Below are 17,693 nucleotides of genomic sequence, written 5' to 3'. Positions count from 1 at the left end.
CGCTCCACCAACTGAGACAGCCAGGCGCCCCCCTCCCCCACCTCAACCATTTTTAAGTGTATATTTTAAATATATATTTAAAATATATATTTTAAGTTAAATATATTCACATTGTTATGCAACAGATCTACAGCTTTTCATCTTGCAAAACTGAAACATCACACCCATTAAACCCTAATTTCTCCCTTTCTTTTTCCCCAGCCCTTGATAACCACTGTTCTTCCTGCTGCTAGATTTTGAATACACCTTTTGGTACCTCTTATAAGTGGAATCATAAAACATTTGTCCTTTTGTGACTGGCTTATTTCACTGGTATAATGTCCTTGAGGTTCATCCACGTTGTAGTATATAACAGAATTTCCTTCTTCTTCTTTAAAGCTGTGTAATATTCTGTTGTGTGTATATATCACATTTTCTTTATCCATTTATCCATTGATGGACATTTGGGTTGCTTCCACCTCTTGGCTACTGTGAATAATGCTTCACTGAAGGTGAGTGTGCAAGTATCACCTTGAGATCCTGCTTTGGATTCTTGTGAATTCCCGGAAGTGGTATTGCTGGGTCATATGGTAATTCTTTTTTTTTTTTTTAAGAGAGTTTAGGCCCTGCTGAGGATGGAGCCCACTGCAGGGCTTGAACTCACGACCCCAAGATCAAGACCTGAGCTGAGATCAAGAGTCGGATGCTTAAGCAACTGAGCCACCCAGGCGCCCCTTGGTAATTCTATTTTTGATTTATTAAGGAATCTCCATACTGTGACTACACCATTTTACATTCCAATCAACAGTGCACAAGGCTTCCAATTTCTCCACATTCTCACCAACACTTGTTATTTTTTATTTTGATAGTGGCCGTATCCCACTGTGGTTTTGATTTGCATGACTCTTAGGATTAGTAATGTTAAGTATCTGTTCATATATTTGCTGGCTATTTGTATATCTTTTTTGGAGAAATCTCTATTCAAGTCCTTTGCCCATTTTTAATCAGATTATCTGGGTTTTTTTGGTTGTTGAGTTGTAACAGTTCCTTATATATTCTGGATATTAACCTCTTATAAGATACATGATTTGCAAATATTTTCTCCCTTTCTATAGGTTGATCTTTCACTCTGTTTATTGATTCCTTTGATGCACAGAAGTTGTACAGTTTGATGTAGTCCCATTTGTCTATATTTGCTTTGTAGCCTATGCTTTTCGCGTCATATCCAAGAAATCATTGCCAAATCCAATATCCTGAAGTTTTTCCCCTATGTTTTCTCCTATAAGATTTGTAGTTTCAGGTCTTACATTTAGGTCTTTAATCCATTTTGAGTTAATTTTTACATATGGTATCGGTATAGAATCCAACTTCATTATTTTGCACGTGGATATCCAGATAACTATTGGCTTTTAAAATTCTTTTTACTGAATGCCTGGCAAAGATCTTATTATAATGTCATAATATGTTGCTTACTGAGGGCATGATAGTGGTCTTTTCTTTTTTGGTTTTTCAGTTTAACTCGATAGGAAAAGTTATCTCAGTTTGATTATATAAAGGGAATGTGTGAATTTTCTCTGTAAATATATTTGAATATATAAGCAACAAATACATTACTATACATCTTATAAATGTGTAAAAGGAAAAAATCTGAGTAATTCTAACAGCACTCAGTAAATGCTAATATAGAAAAGTTAGTTGGATAGAAAGAACAATAACAATAGGAAGAAAGTAATTTATAGTTAATTTGCTTCCCCTGTATTAAGAGGTCTTTGCTTAGAAAAGCAACATTGAAAACAAACTCATGTGCTAAGTATCTCTTTGGAAAAAAAATAGATGAATGTCTTAGGTAATATGATAGTGGAAGATGGGACAAAACAAGAGGCATTTGGATTAATTTAATGAGTGTCCTGTAGAATTTAAGAATATAGTGTCCTGCACGTGCCCAGACATAGATCAATAGCAGATTTAGGGAAGCACTATTAGACTGCACCTGTTGGAGTCCTCAGTGAATCCAGTCCTTGTTTAAGGCTTCCAGTTGGAGCTCACAGTTGTCGTAGGGATTAAATTATTTAAAGCCTTCAGCTGGCTAGTGTAGGCAAGCAGTAGCTTAGAAAACACTTAATCTATTTTTTAAAATCTGTTCCTAAGTTTGCTTTGCTTAGGCTGTAAGACTATATGCACCACCCACCTGCCACATTCTGGAATCTTTTTGTCAGAGAGGGTAAATTTATCCAAGAAAAAAAAAAGATCCTTAAGAAATAGTCTACATTTTAATACGATATGCTTATTTTGAGCATAATTTATTTGTAATAATGATTTTGCTAAGCAAGTAAAAAGGCATTGATTAAACTTATTTTCAGAAGGGAATTACCAAATTATTTATTTCAACAGTGATCTTTTAAAGTTTTATTTTTAATTATAGTTGGAGGGGCTTTTGGTAACAATGCACGGCCCCTTTCAACAGGATCATTTTTAAAAGACAGCTCCACATATATTAAGTAATTTGGTAGTCCATTACAATGTATTCAACTTCTTTTTAGAAAACTAGCATTACTTAATAAACTGCACTGTGCCTTGAAGTGACCTAACAAGGAGTTTGGATAAAACCTTCTGGATAATTCTGAGGCAGAGGATTTACTAGGCAAACCTCTTATATATAATTAATCATTACCTAGAGGTCCAGTGTATTCTCACTGATAAAACCTGCAAATACCTTCTTTCTTACTAGAAATTTTTAGTCTAGTTTGGGCCTCTATCATTTGTTAGATGAATGATAGAGGAAATTAATACATTTCCAAAATCAAGAACTATGTTTCTGACATCATTCACTGTCCAGAGTTCTTTCTTGGCTGCCTCTGAAATAATAAAACTATTGTTTCTCCAAATTGCTGTATATGGAATAAAATCACTATGGTGGGCGTATACTCTTATATTCCTGAAATTTGTGTATAGAGTTTTTGAAACAGACAAAACCCAATGAAGTAGGAATAAAGCATTGAATGTAAAAGTCTAAACTTTTTAGATTACAGGTCTCAAGATCTCTTACTTGTAGAGCTAACACATTTTGTCACCTTCTTTCTTTTCCTCTTTAGAACTTTTCATTATTTTTAGAAGCTTATTTTGGGCATGATAAGATGAAGGCCAAAATTTAGATATATAGCAGAGGAAGAAAATCAATTTAGGACAAACTGCCTCTTAAATAGAGAAAATAAATGAAGCTATTCTAGTGCAATTTCTTACTTGGCTGCAAGTATTACCCACTGAAGAAAAGTGGAATATGATTTCATGCCAAATGGTGGCAGCCTTTGGAGAGTCAACTTGGGCAAATCAAACCAAATAACCTAAACACTCACACCAGCTACACTATCATGATTTTTATTTAATTTTATTCAATCAGGCAGAGTTTCATATTTTCTCCCAAGTTGTTGCTTTCAAAATGTTATCATTGGGCCCTATCCCAGAAGCCCATGGGCAAGGCTGTCAAAAGGCTCCATTCCCATTTCTAGGCCACCTCCCTCAGAGCCTCTTTCTTGCTTTCAGCAGGCTCCCTAGGGATTCGGCTCTCCTTCCTCTACTCCTCACAGCTGTCGCCGCCTGCTCTATTTCCTGGGGTTCCTCCCCCACCCCATCCCACCTAAAACTGGTTGTGGTCTGACCCACTTTCTTTAGCTACCCTCCTTCCTTTCTGTCTCTGAAAATAAGTATGAGGCCTGTTTACACCCTAAGGGAACAAAGTACTTGGAGGAACCTACAATCCAGCTGTCTCTGCCTTTGTCATAAACACATCCTTTGTGGGAGACCCGTCAACCCTCACGTGGCCGACTTCCCCTTAGAATCTATAAAGAAAAGAACCAGTGTGTTTCTGTAACTTCTCTTTCAGCTATTTTGCCTTTCAGCGAGTACCGCTTTCCCTGCAGGGGCTGCTTTCTGAGTACGCAAGGACTGTTGGCATGAAATAGTTCCACGATAAAATCATGGACTGCTGCCCCCAGAGGGGCTGTGACTGGCGTCAGAAGGGAAGAAGCACCCTTCACTTGGCTGCCCAGGACCCGTTACAGTCATTTAGGGTCACCAGCCTGGCCTCTCTAGGCATCTCAGTCTTCCCTTCCCGCCTTAGGTTTTTCTTGGCTGCATGCTTATCAAGATCAGCCAGTCATGTCTATAAATTTCTAGAGTGTACTATTTAAAAAAGTACTCTCTGGAGTAGGTTGGAGCCTTGATTTCCCAAATATAAGTTGGGTAAACATGACCCTCTCCACACGGGTTTAACTTTTTAACTCTTTGACTCTTCTCACCACACTCACACCCACACCAGAGACCACTGGTAACTGTGGCCACCACCTGAACTCTTCACTCAGGTAAGGATTCAAGATCTCTTTCCTTTAGTCTGCTTTGCACATCTCACATAATAGCTTTCCTCCAGTCCCAAGCTAATTGAATTTGCTTTCTGGCTTTCTCTTATCTTTCTGCATTTGGATTTAATGATCAGGTTTCCTAATTTTTTCCTGGGAACTGACCTGCTAACTCCATAGAATCCTGCCTCTGGCAATTTCCTTGGACCCAACAGGCAAATTAGATTAACTCCCTTCAAGAGCAGGGGGCATGTTGTATCTCTCTTATCCACAATGCCAGAATGGTGTCCTCTGGGTAGTGTGTGCACTCATCATCAATTTTCTTTAATGATGAGAGTGTGGAAGATTATGGCTTTGATAACTAGTTCTGCTTTACGAAAGCATTCCATATAATGAGCACTGAGAAATGTATGGAATTGTTGGATCATTATATAGTACACCTGGAACTAACCTAACACTGTATGTTAATTATACTTGAATTTTTCTAAAAAGTGAAAAAATAAAAGAGCACTTCATAAGTCTTTATCCTTGCAGTGATGTGATAGACTTAGAATCAGCCTTCAAGAGGACAGCATGGTGTAGTGCCCATGATCAAGAACTCTGGAGCCAGACTTCCTGTGTTCAAATCCTTGTTCTGTCACTGTCTAGCTATGCACCCTTGGCCAAATTACTTGGTTTCTCTAGGCCTCAGTTTCCTCACCTGTAACCTGGGTGTAATGACAATACTTACTTCCTAGGGTTGTTATGATGATTAAGTGAGTTAACACTAGTAATGAACGTAGAACAGTGTCTAACACATTCCAAGCACAAAATTATTTATTAATCAGACAAAAAGAGATTTTTTAAAAAGATTTTATTTATTTATTCATCAAAGAGAGAGAGAGAGCACGCACAAGCAAGGGGAGTGGCAAGCAGAGCAGGCAGAGGGAGAAGCAGGCTCCCCCTGAGCAGGGAGGCCCATGCAGGACTCGATCCCAGGACCCTGGGATCATGACTTGAGTGCAAGGCAGACGCTTAACTGACTGAGCCACCCAGGCGCCCCAAAAAGAGATTTTTAAAATAAATAATTGATCTACTTCTACCCTCCTCGGTAGTATTGAAATATTATCAGTTGGAACAGGTGGAAAATGTTTTTATGTGGCTCAGCCAAGTTCCAGAATGAATTTAATTGTAATTGCTTTGCTTAATATTGAATGTTTTCAGTTTCAGCTTTCAATCACTAATGACAATCATCTAGCGGATAACTAAGTGTGATGTGTATTGCTCTAAAACTTAACAATGAGGGTCTTTCTTCTTTTTTACAAAGTTTCTCTAAAATGGAAATATCTTTCACATAAAATATTTTAAAAGTGTGTTTATTTAAATATAGTCAAAACAAAGTGTTTTAAAATTTTTTGTACATTTTTTCTTTATAGATTAAGACTTACTAATATATTGACAACACCCAAAAAGGGAATGATTTAAAATAAATCATGGTACATCCTTTAAATGGTCTACTATGCAGCTGTTTAGAAGAATGCAGTAAATCTGTATATACTAATATGGAACAGGCACCCAGCTATATTTTGATAAAAAAGGAAAGCGTAGAACATATGGTATGCACATATATGGTTTTGTAATGCTCAGAATAAGGTACAAATAAAAAGTAACTTCATTCTTTCCCTTCACTATCCCTTTAAACATGGAGGAAATCTGGGGCACCTGGGTGGCTCAGTCGTTAAGCATCTGCCTTCAGCTCAGGTCGTGGTCCCAAGGTCCTGGGATCGAGCCCCGCGTTGGGCTCCCTGCTCAGCGGGAAGCCTGCTTCTCCCTCTGCCCTGCCTCTTCCCTCGGCTTGTGCTCTCTTTCCTTCTCTCTCAAATAAATAAATAAAATCTTTAAAAAAATAAAAATAAATAAACTTGGAGGAAATCTTATGGAAGGTCATAACCCTTTTGGTCATCCTTAGGAAAAAAAATTAAAAGTCCCCTGAGCACTTTAATTTCCCATTACAGTTTCATTTCTGTAATTAAGTTGGCCACTCCAGTGAAATAACTGAAATTCCAAGCCTCAGTAAATTAGAGTTCAGCTCTGCTTTGAGCCTGAGGAAAGAGGCAGGCTGGGTAGCTTCTTGGTTTCTCAGCCTTGGTCTTCCACTGCCTCTCCCCTGCTTCTCTAAACTCCTCTAGCTGAAGAGGGAAAAGTAAAAGATGGGAAAAGTAATTCTAGTTGGGGCCTTTTAGGAATAGCAGATTCTGGTTCCGATTCTTGATCTCTTCTATGGTTTTCTCAGAGATCCCCCAACTAGCAACCTCCAACTGCAGTTCCTGAGGTGCGGTTCATGCTTTTCTCTGCCACACCGCTTACACCTCTAACCCTCGGCCCGTGGATGGCTGAGGATGACACACTCTCTCTGTCTCTGTCTGTCTTTCTCTCTCGGGGTCTCATATCCCTCCAGGCAGCCCAATTGGGTAATGTTGTTTTTAAGCCAATTTCAACCTGTTTTTTGCCCCTGAATCCACTTAATCCTCATGTCAATGTAGCTCACTCCCAGGAAAGCTTAGCCTCTCCATTCTCGGCCTCTTTGGGCCTACAGCCATAGCTTCTCACATTAAATCTCCCAGCTACACACCAGATACCATTCCATCATATGGAATAGATTAAGGTCCCAAACTCTGAGGGATGCTATCTAGCCCAGCCCTAGAAGTGGTCCCTTTGAAGGCTTCTTTTTTTTTTTTTTAAAGATTTTATTTATTTATTTATTTGAGAGAGAGAGCATGCGAGCAAGCTTGAGGCGGGGGTGGGGGGGTTGGGGGGGTGCAGAGGGAGAAGCAGACTCCCCGCTGAGCAGGGGGCCAGATGTGGGGCTCAATCCCAGGACCCCAAGACCATGACCTGAGCGAAAGGCAGACACTCAACCGACTGAGCCACCCTTCACCCTGGTGCCCCTGAAGGCTTCTTTTTGGTGTAAGGTAAGGGAAAACACCATCCTCCTGACCCCCATGAGCATAAGGAAAACACACAAGAATAACACAGTCCTTTCCAAGGAAATCCCCCTCTCTGGTCACTTCAGCTTCAGGACTTTATCCCTGAAGAGTGGCCAAGGTTTGCAAAGCCAGTTTTTGATTCTTGCCTTTGTAAGTCCTGTTTGGAAGGTAGGCACTCTTCTTGGAATGTGAGTGTATGTGATAGCTACTGTTTTCTCTTAACCTTTGAGGATACAGCTGAAACTAAGACAGAAAGGATCTCATTATAGCCTCCTATTTATTCTGTATCCGGAGAACATCTCTTCAAGGATACCCAAGAAAACAGGTGCTTGCCTCCAGGGGATGGAAGGGCCGGAGGAGAGAGATATGAAGGGAGACATTTCCCTGTATACCCCCTGTTGCCCTTTAACTTTTGTACCATGTGCATGTGTTACCTATTCTGTATATGTAATAATCTCATCCCAAGATGCTTCCTCTTGTAAAGTCAGAGCAAAAACACACTGAAGAATGATGTTTGTTTTTTTAAAAGCAAAAGTATAACTCAAGGCGCCAAATGAAGAATTGATGTAATTATAAAGATTTCCAAGTCAAGAAAGGCACTTTATCTTTAATCCTCCATGCATTTTAGTTCTGTGTTTTGTTTTGTTTTGTTTGGACTAAATTACATTATCTCAATTCTTCATTGCTTTTGTCTGCCTTCTTGGTACCACCAAACTGATAAATTATGGTTGATTCAGTTTTTACTTAAATTCTGTTTCACATTTGATTTTGAGTCACAGAAGAGTCAAGTTGGAAAGAAACTTAAAAAGTATTCAGCTGTTCCTCAGGTGTTGGATGAAGACACTGAGTCCCTCATAGTATGTCATCAGAGCAAACACATCTTCCAGTTAACCTCCTGGAATGCGCGGAAGCCTGCCTGTTCTTCGTCGTGTGTGTGTGTGTGTGTGTGTGCGCGCACGCACATGCATGTGTGTTTTGTTTTCTTCTTTTTTATTTAAAGCAATTGTTGAAGATAAATGACAGTATCACTGCATTCTATAACCCAGTGCCAGCCACTGTTCCTGCCTCGTGCTATCCTTAGGGTAGGACTCAGTACTTCTCATTATATCTCAAAAGAAAATCCATTCTACAAGGCACTAGAGGGAAAATTTTGTAGAGAAGATGGATTGGAGGATTACATCATATAGCACACAATAAAATTTAATAAAAATCCCCATTAACCAGCTCTGTTCTCTCCCCAAGTTCATTGCCAGACACCAGCTATCTTTTCTCCCTTCTAGCCCTTTTTTTCCTCAGGCAGACTTGTCAGGCCGCACCTGGTTACAATTAGCTGTACAGCCCCTGGGATGTTCCCTCTGAACTCCTAAATCTCTCTTTTTGTCTCCCAGAGAGCAACTCAACTTGTTTCTGGTTTCTTCATTTTTGCATCTTCACACCTGAAATCCTGTTTGGCTAATAATGCACTTCCATTAGAAGCAAGCAAGTAGTAAACAACATGTTTAAATCTTCTTTGTCTCAAAACAATTTCTTTTCTTCTCCAATTCAGGAAAGCAGCCGTAAGTAAACACTGAATCCCGATTTATATCATTAAGGACATTTGGTGTCACAGAACCCCAGACAATTAGACGAATAAAGACCTCAACTTAAAAGATGAAGAAACTGACCTAGAACAAGATGAATGCAAGACTGTTAGTTATCATCCAAAATCTGTTTGCCCATTATCCATAGTGATGGATTTATAGCTTGGCGTGGCCTCGTGACTAAACTGTCACCAATGGAATGGAAACAGAGTTGCCTTGTGCAGCTTCCAAACCACTTGCTTAAAAGGAATTTGCTTGTTCTGGGCGCCTGGGTGGCTCAGTCGGTTAAGCGGCTGCCTTCGGCTGGGGTCATGATCCCGGAGTCCCGGGATCGAGCCCCAGATGGGGCTCCCTGCTCAGCGGGGAGTCTGCTTCTCCCTCTGACCCTCCCCCCTCTTGTGCTCTCTCTCACTCTCTCTCTCTCTCAAATAAATGAATAAAATCTTAAAAAAAAAAAAAAAAGGAATTTGCTTGTTCTTCCCTTCCTCTCTTTCCCTGTCTGTTGAGCCAGAAATCAGGCTTGACAGCAACACAACTCAGACCATTCAGACAAAGCCACTGCCCTAGCATCATACTACTCTAAGTGTGGCCCATGGGCTAGTAGCATCAGCCTCAGAACTTGTTGGAATAGGCCCCACCCCAGATATACTTCATCAGAGTCTGCAGTTTAATGAGATGCCCAGGTGATTACATTTATATTAAAGTCTGGGAAGAACTACTTAGAAGATAGCGGAGCCATGAGACGGAAGGAATCAGGGTCCCTGATTGTCAGGAACTGAATTACCCTGAAAGCCACCAATGTTCTGCCCCGCCCATTGGCCTCTTTTTTTTTTTTTTGGCGGTAAAAAAATGCACAACATAAAATTTACTATCTTAACTATTTTTGAGTGTACAGTGCAGTGGTGTTAAGTACATTGTATTGTTGTGCAACCATGACCATCATCCATCCCCAGAACCCTTTTGATCTTGCAAAACTGAAACTCTGTACCCATTAAATAACACCTCCCCATTCCCTCCTTCCCCCAGCTCCTGGCAACCACCATTCCATGTTCTTCCAGACCCACCTACTTGTGGACTGTTAAGAGAGAGAGAAAAAACCTTCTAATTTATTTAAGCCACTGTGTTTTGGGGCATACTGCTCAATTCCCCTCCTGTAGGACTAAAACACTCATTTCCTCAGCTGCTAAAAGTATTTGCATACGTCAGCCTTAGCTCAGCCCCTCTCCAGAAATTGCCCTTGGCAATTCTGGGTGAGAATTTGGGTGAGATAACTTAACCAAAGTCTTTCTAGGGTCAGCCATCTTATAATCAATGAATTCAGGAGTCAAGGCGAGTACCAGCCCCCTTGCCCCAATTTGAGACAACTCAGAAAAGTCATTCCAACTACAAAGCTTCCCTGGGGTTATTGTGACTGTATCACAGTTATACTTTTTCCTCTGCCTAATTCTGCTTCCTCTACTCCCCACTGGGGTTGATCTCATGAATACTCCCCAGTATGTCCTCATTTGGTATCCTTGGCCTAAGGATAAGAACTATCATAATAGAGGAGGCCATGCCTCTTAAACTACCAGCCAAAATAGTAAATAAAAAAATATCACATTCTAGGGTTAATCATAGAGATTGTTGGCCTTATAAGGCCCCTTATTTTTCCCTTTTAAAAAATTGAAGTATATATCGCTTCTCAGCCTTTTGGCTAAGATCAAGTGTAAAAAATTGAAGTATAATTAATATACAGTGGTATATTATTTCAGGTGTACAATATAATGATTCAACAATTCTATACTTCACTTAGTGCTCATCAAGATAAATGTACTACTCTTAATCTTTTTTATCTATTTCACCCATCCCCCCACCCAACTCCCCTCTGGCAACCACCAGTTTATTTTCTGTATTTAAGAGTCTGGCTTTTTTGTTTGTCTCTTTTTCCTTTATTCATTTGTTTTGTTTCTTAAATTCCACATATGAGTAAAGTCATATGATATTAGTGTTTCTCTGATTGACTTAATCTCACTTAGCATTATACTCTCTAGATCCATCCATGTTGTTGCAAATGGCAAGATTTCATTCTTTTTTATGGTTAAGTAATATTCCATTGTGTATATATACCACATCTTCTTTATCCACTGATCTATGGTGAATATTGGCTTCTGATACAAGAAAACTAAAGGAACTCCATGAAAAATTGCTTTTTTTCTTCTATTCTTGCTAAGACCTTCTATTCTTGCTAGGACCTACACCTTCACCTTACACATGCCTTATAGAACAGATAATGTATATCCTCCTTGGAGTTAATGATTTCTGTGGATTCTTTCAGCACAATAGGTAATACCTAAGCAGTGACCAGGTAGGGTGATCATGAACATTTTCCAAGATCACTGACTCACCAAGACCCCTGGCTTCAGGGCATGAGTGACTTATGAAGGACAGCTAAACACTCGTCTTTGTTCCTGGGTGCCTGAGAAGATGCTTGCACTGGACCACAATCCTCAATAAAAACCCCAGACTCCAACCAAGAAGAAGACTCACTCTTCTTTCCTTTTCACGTCTCCTGATGCTGTCTGTATCTTTACTCTCTGTCTTCAATAGATTCTGCTCTCACTTCCTCTCAGTTTGCATTTGATTTCTATCTTGCCGAAAGCCAAGAATCCTCTTAGCTTGTCCTGCAGGCCTCCCTCTGGGTCCTTGGAACCAGCCAGTCTGCATCACTTCCATATCTCGGCTATTGTAAAAATGCTGCATTTGAATTAGTGTCTTCATTTTCTTTGGGTAAATACCCAGTAGTGGAATTACTGGATCATATGGTATTTTTATTTTTAATTTTTTTAAAGATTTATTTATGGGGTGCCAGGGTGGCTCAGTAGTTAAGCGTCTACCTTCAGCTCAGGTCATGATCTCAGGGTCCTGGGATCAAACACCATGTCGGGCTCCCAGCTCAGCAGGGAGTCTGCTTCTCCCTCTCCCTCTGCCTCTCCTTCCGCTTGTGCTCTCTCTGTCTCTCTCTCTCTCTCAAATGAATAAATAAAATCTTTTTTAAAAAGATTTATTTATTCATTTGAGAGAGAGAGAGAGAGCACAAGAGTGGGGGAAGGGGCAGAGGGAGAGAATCTTCAAGCAGACTCCCTGCTGAGCACGGAGCCTAACCTGGTGCTCCATCTCATGACCTGTGAGATCATGACCTGAGCCAAAACCAAGAGTTGGATGCTTAACTGACTGAGCCACCCAGGTGCCCCTTTATTTTTAATTTTTAAAAACTGTTTTTTTTTTTTATTTAGGTAATCTCTTTACCCCACAAAGGGCTTGAATTCAGAACCCCGAGATCAACAGTTGCATGCTCCTCCAACTGAGCCAGCCAGGCACCCCAACTTTTAATTTTTTGAGGAGCCTCCATACTGTTTTTCACAGTGGCTGCACCAACTTGTATTCTCACCAACCAGTGCACTAGCATTCCTTTTCCTCCACATCCTCACCAACACTTGCTATTTCTTGTGTTTTTGATTTTTAGCTATTCTGATATATAAGGTAATGTTTCATGTGGTTTTGATTTGCAGTTCCCTGATGATTAGTGATGTTGAGTATCTTTTCATGTATCTATTGGCTATCTGCATGTATTCTTTGGAAAAATATCTATTCAGTGGGAAAAATATGTAGCCAAGGATACTTTAACAAGCAAGGCTGTCATTCAGAATAGGAGAGATAAAGAGTTTCCCAGACTAACAAAAACTAAAAGAGCTCATGACCACTAAACCAGGCCTGCAAGAAATATTAAAGGGGGCTCTTTGAGTGGGAAAGAAAGGCCAAAAGCAACAAAGACTAGAAAGGAATAGAGAAAATCTCCAAAAATAACAACTTTACAGGTAATACAATATCACTAAATTCATATCTAACAGTAATCACTCTGAATGTAAGTGGACTAAATGCTCCAATCAAAAGACATAGGGTATCAGAATGGATAAAAAAACAAGGCCTATCTATATGCTGTGCACAAGAGATTCATTTTAGACCTAAACTCACCTGTAGATTGAAAATGAAGCGATGGAGGGTGCCTGGGTGGCTCAGTTGGTTAAGCGACTGCCTTCGGCTCAGGTCATGATCCTGGAGTCCCAGGATCGAGTCCCATATCGGGCTCCCTGCTCGGCAGGGAATCTGCTTCTCCCTCTGACCCTACCCCCTCTCATGCTCTCTCTCTCTCATTCTCTCTCAAATAAACAAATAAAATCTTTAAAAAAAAAAAAAAGAAAGAAAGAAAATGAAGCGATGGAGAACTATTTATCTATGCTAATGGATGTCAAAAGAAAGCCAGGGTAGCCATACTTATATCAGACAAACCAAATTTTAAAACAAAGACTGTAACAGATAAAAAAAAAAGGCACTATATCATAATAAAGATGTCTATCCAACAAGAAAATCTAAAAACTGTAAATTTTTATGCCCCCAACTTGGGAGCACCCAAATATATAAATCAATTAATAACAAACATAAAGAAACTCACTGATAATAATACAATAATGGTAGGGGACTTTAACACCCCGCTTCTAGCAAAGGACAGGTCATCTAAGCAGAAAATCAACAAGGAAACAATGGCTTTGAATGACACACTGGACCAGATGGACTTAACAGATATATTCAGAACATTTCATCCTAAAGCAGAAAATACACATTCTTTTCGAGTGCACATGGAACACTCTCCAGAATAGATCACATACTGGGTCACAAATCAGGCCTCAACAAGTACAAAAAGATTGAGATCATACCATGCATATTTTCAGACTGCAACACTATGAAGTCAACCACAAGAAAAAATTTGGAAAGACCACAAATACACGGAGGTTAAAGAACATCCTATTAAAGAATGAATGGGTTAATTAAAGAAGAAATAATTTAAAGAAGAAATAAAAATTACATGGAAGCAAATGAAAATGAAAACACAACGGTCCAGAACCTTTGGGATGCAGAGGGAAGTACATAGCAATACAGGCAAACCTTAAGAAGCAAGAAAAGTCTCAAACATACAACCTAATGTTACTTCTAAAGGAGTTAGAAAGCAGCAAATAAAGCCTAAAGCCAACGGAAGAAGGGAAATAATAAAGATTAGAGTGGAAATAAATTATATAGAAACAAACAATAACAACAAAACAACAGTAGAATAAACCCATGAAACTAAGAGCTGGTTCTTTGAAAGAATTAATAAAATTGATAAACCCCTAGCCAGACTTATCAAAAAGAAAAGAGAAAGGACCCAAATATATAAAATCACAATGAAAGAGGAGAGATCACAACCAACACCACAGAAATACAAACAATTATAAGAGAATATTATGAAAAATTATATGCCAACAAATTGGGCAATCTGGAAGAAATGGACATATCCAAGGTCAATTCAGTGGCAAAAATGGAGCCTGATCTTGGGTTTCCTGAATGCCAAGTCAGTGCTCTTTTCATTCACCTTCTTTCCATTTCCCCAGTTGTGGGTAAAGGTTTTCCTATTCTCCAGTTAAGGTTGTGTTCTCCATCTGATGTAGTAGTTATGAGCCTACGCTATGGTGTCAGACAGACCTGAGTCTCTGCCACTTCTCAGCAGTGTGTCATTGAGGAGATCATTCACATTCTTTGAGTTTTGGTTTCTTCACATGTACCTACGAATAATGACAATAGTACCCGTTTCATGGAGTTTATGTAAAGATTAAATGACATAATATTTAATATGTAAGATAAAACCCTAGGACATAAGCTTCAATAATGTTAAGGGGCCTTATCATTTTCTTTTAAAGATTTTATTTATTTATTTGACAGAGAGAGAGAGACAGCAAGAGAGGGAACACAAGCAGGGGGCAGTGGGAGAAGGAGAAGCAGGTTTCCTGCCTAGCAGAGAGCCTGATGTGGGGCTCGATCCCAGGACCCTGGGACCATGACCTGAGCCAAAGGCAGAAACTTAATAACTGAGCCACCCAGGTGCCCCTAATTGGCCTTATCATTATTTCTGCCTGGCTTCTGGAGATCTAACATCTTTCTTTGCCTTGCTTTATCCTCAGCTTTGGCTTCTCATTCAGACTGGGAAATTTGATTCCTGAGAGTTCATTTTAATCTGCTTACTCAAGCTCAGAGTGTTGACCAGCAAATGGAAAGAACACTGTGATTTGCCCTGGTACAGACACCATAGAGGCATTGCCTTGCATCTCAAAGTTATTCAATATGTAGACACAACTGCATACATGATTACATAAAATGGAGGACCGTTCATTCGTGCCTGGGGTATCATTAACACCATGTGATCAGGAAGACAGTTTTTCTTTGTTGTTGTTTTTTTTAATTTGTGGTTTATTAAAAATATGGAACGCTTCACGAATTTGCATGTCATCCTTGTGCAGGGGCCATGCTAATCTTCTCTGTATCGTTCCAATTTTAGTGTATGTGCTGCCGAAGCAAGCACGACAGTTTTTCTTTGAAGGCAGTAGTTCTAATAGGGTTATCCCTCTTTTACAAATACAAATACTTTATAACATCTCCTTTATTATCCTGAGATAAAATTCATTAGTACAATAAATCATTTACACATATAATAAACAATGAAGGCCCCAACTTCAACATAAAAGAGAAATGAAGGGAATGTATTTTATAATAAAATGTGTATTTCAGGGGCACCTGGGTGGTTCAATCAGTTGAGCATCTGACTCTTGATTTTAGCTCAGGTCATGATCTCAGGGTCATGGGATCAAGCCCCGTGTCAGGTTCTGTGCTCAGCACAGTCTGCTTATCCCTTTCCCTCTGCTCCTCCCCCACTCTCTGTCTCTCAAATGAATAAATAAAATCTTTTTTTTTTTTAATATTTTATTTATTTATTTGAGAGAGAGAAAGCATGAGAGGGAGGAGGATCAGAGGGAGAAGCAGACTCCCTGCCGAGCAGGGAGCCCGATGCGGGACTCGATCCTGGGACTCCAGGATCATGACCTGAGCTGAAAGCAGTTGCTTAACCAACTGAGCCACCCAGGTGCCCCTAAATAAAATCTTTTTGTTTTAATAAATAAAATCTTTAACAATATATATATATTTCACTATATCAGTGCTCAGGCATGACTACATTATGGGGCCAAGAGTCAGTTGGAGGTTTGCAGCTGTGCATAGAAACATGCATGTCATTAGTAGCTATAAACGCAGACTGCTAGAGTTGTGTTGAAATGCTGATTTGAATGTTGAGAAAACTGTGACTATCAGTGTTCATTTTTTCTGAAATGATGAAAAATTTGCTGCAAAATTTCAAACAAACCAAAATACAGCCTTCTTTTCCTTTATCTGCAAGGTGTGTTTCTAGAAAATTCAGTGTGTATTAGAATTGGGGGGACACTGTATTTATATGAAAAATGAAGGTAGGTTGTAGGTGCAGGTAATTATGAACAGGTTGTTCACTGATATATCTGGAGAGACCTCAAAAGTTGTGAGGGACCAGAATAATTCTTTGGAGTGGACAGCATCCTTGGCAACTGTCCCTTAAATCCCAGCAGGGCTTCTAATCATTATCACATGTGAAGATTCTCCCTCAGAAGCCAAAATGCCCCCGGAGAAGTTCCACCTGCTTTGAGAACCACAGCCTTAAAGAAAATGTCATTATTATGTATGGTTTTATTATACCAGGGCACTGGCACTCAAAACTTCCCAGAAAGTTTTTTCTTCAATATAATAATTATTTTACACCATCTATCACCATTTTACAAATGAGGAAACAAGCTCATAGAGATTAAGCCACTTGTCCCTGGTTGGCCTTACCCAACCCTGCTCACTACCACTGGGAAACTGTAGGGTCTCTGACCCAGGGCTCAACAGCGAGATTGCTCACCTCCATCTCCTGGAAACCCCCTAAGTTCTGGTTCTTGGGACTCTACTGAGCTGCCTTGCTGGTGCAATTTGCCTTTCCTCAGACCCTCTCTGAAGGCATCTGCCCCTGCCGCCACCCTCCCTGCCTCATTTCCACGGCCACTAGCTGCTCTTCAGGTCTTCCCCAGGGTAGCCTGGCCAAGGTGGCAGAAGGGTCCTCCCCTTTCCCACATTCTGTTACTAGGTCAGAAAGCCCAGTTCCAGTTTCCTGAAGAGTTTCAAGGGGGCAGTAACTGATTTGATTTGGACTTTATTCCAGGCCACTCTCCCTGGGAGTCTGATGTGGGCACTTGGGGCTGGCCTGGAAGGCTCTCTGCCACCCCTCACTTAATAATGTCCTTCCCTACCCTATACCAACCATGCTTTCCTCTCCAAGTGAACCCTTGTTTCAGTTGTTTGTATGGGAACTTAAAAAGGGGGGCATTTTTCAGCTGCTCCTTAGGGGGACCTCAGCAATGGTTTCCTAATATTAACCTCATGTGGAATAGAATACAAAATATTCATGAGTATTTGGGATAAAGCTCATGACTTAGAGAGATTCCTAGCTCCTGGGTATTCTGTATGTTCTCTCTCCTTTCCCCTTCCTCTCCCCTTCTCCATCCCATCCTCAGACTATCAGAACTGTACATTCACTTCCCTGTTTCAGGGATAAAAGCTAGAGCAGCACATCTTCTACATGTTAATCAGGTGTTGATGGTAACAATCTGCTGATCTCCCCCAACCTTCATTCCCACCCCAAACATGTGTTCTCAGACAATGCCTTGCTTTTCCACTCATTCTAGGGTGATTTGCTCTGAACCTCAGGGCGGGGTCTGACCTTATTTCATATTTATATGATACCGGTATCAAATACAGTGCTGGCACTTAGTAAGTGCTCCATAAATATTAGGTAAACAAATGTATGAATGAATGAATAAATGAAATTCTCACTTTTTTGAGGTCTGAAATGG

At 40.0% G+C, this 17,693-nt stretch overlaps 1 long non-coding RNA gene and 1 other non-coding gene across 3 annotated transcripts in view; one reads left to right on the top strand and one right to left on the bottom strand.

The window, feature by feature from the left end:
• The window catches only part of LOC118545203 (uncharacterized), a 79,277-nt gene that overhangs the window by 35,532 nt on the left and 26,052 nt on the right, over positions 1 to 17,693 (top strand). For both annotated transcript variants that reach the window (XR_013442677.1, XR_013442678.1), the window contains exon 2: positions 594 to 717. This is a non-coding gene — a long non-coding RNA (uncharacterized LOC118545203). The remainder of the gene's footprint in view (positions 1 to 593; positions 718 to 17,693) is intronic.
• Positions 15,198 to 15,304, bottom strand: LOC118545208 (U6 spliceosomal RNA). Its single transcript, XR_004921991.1, has one exon. It is a non-coding gene; the product is annotated as a U6 spliceosomal RNA (small nuclear RNA).

Source organism: Halichoerus grypus, chromosome 11 (assembly GCF_964656455.1).
Source record: "Halichoerus grypus chromosome 11, mHalGry1.hap1.1, whole genome shotgun sequence".
NCBI classification, from domain to species: Eukaryota; Metazoa; Chordata; class Mammalia; order Carnivora; family Phocidae; genus Halichoerus; species Halichoerus grypus.
Note: the sequence above shows the minus strand (reverse complement) of the source record. Positions and strands in the feature narration are given on the sequence as shown.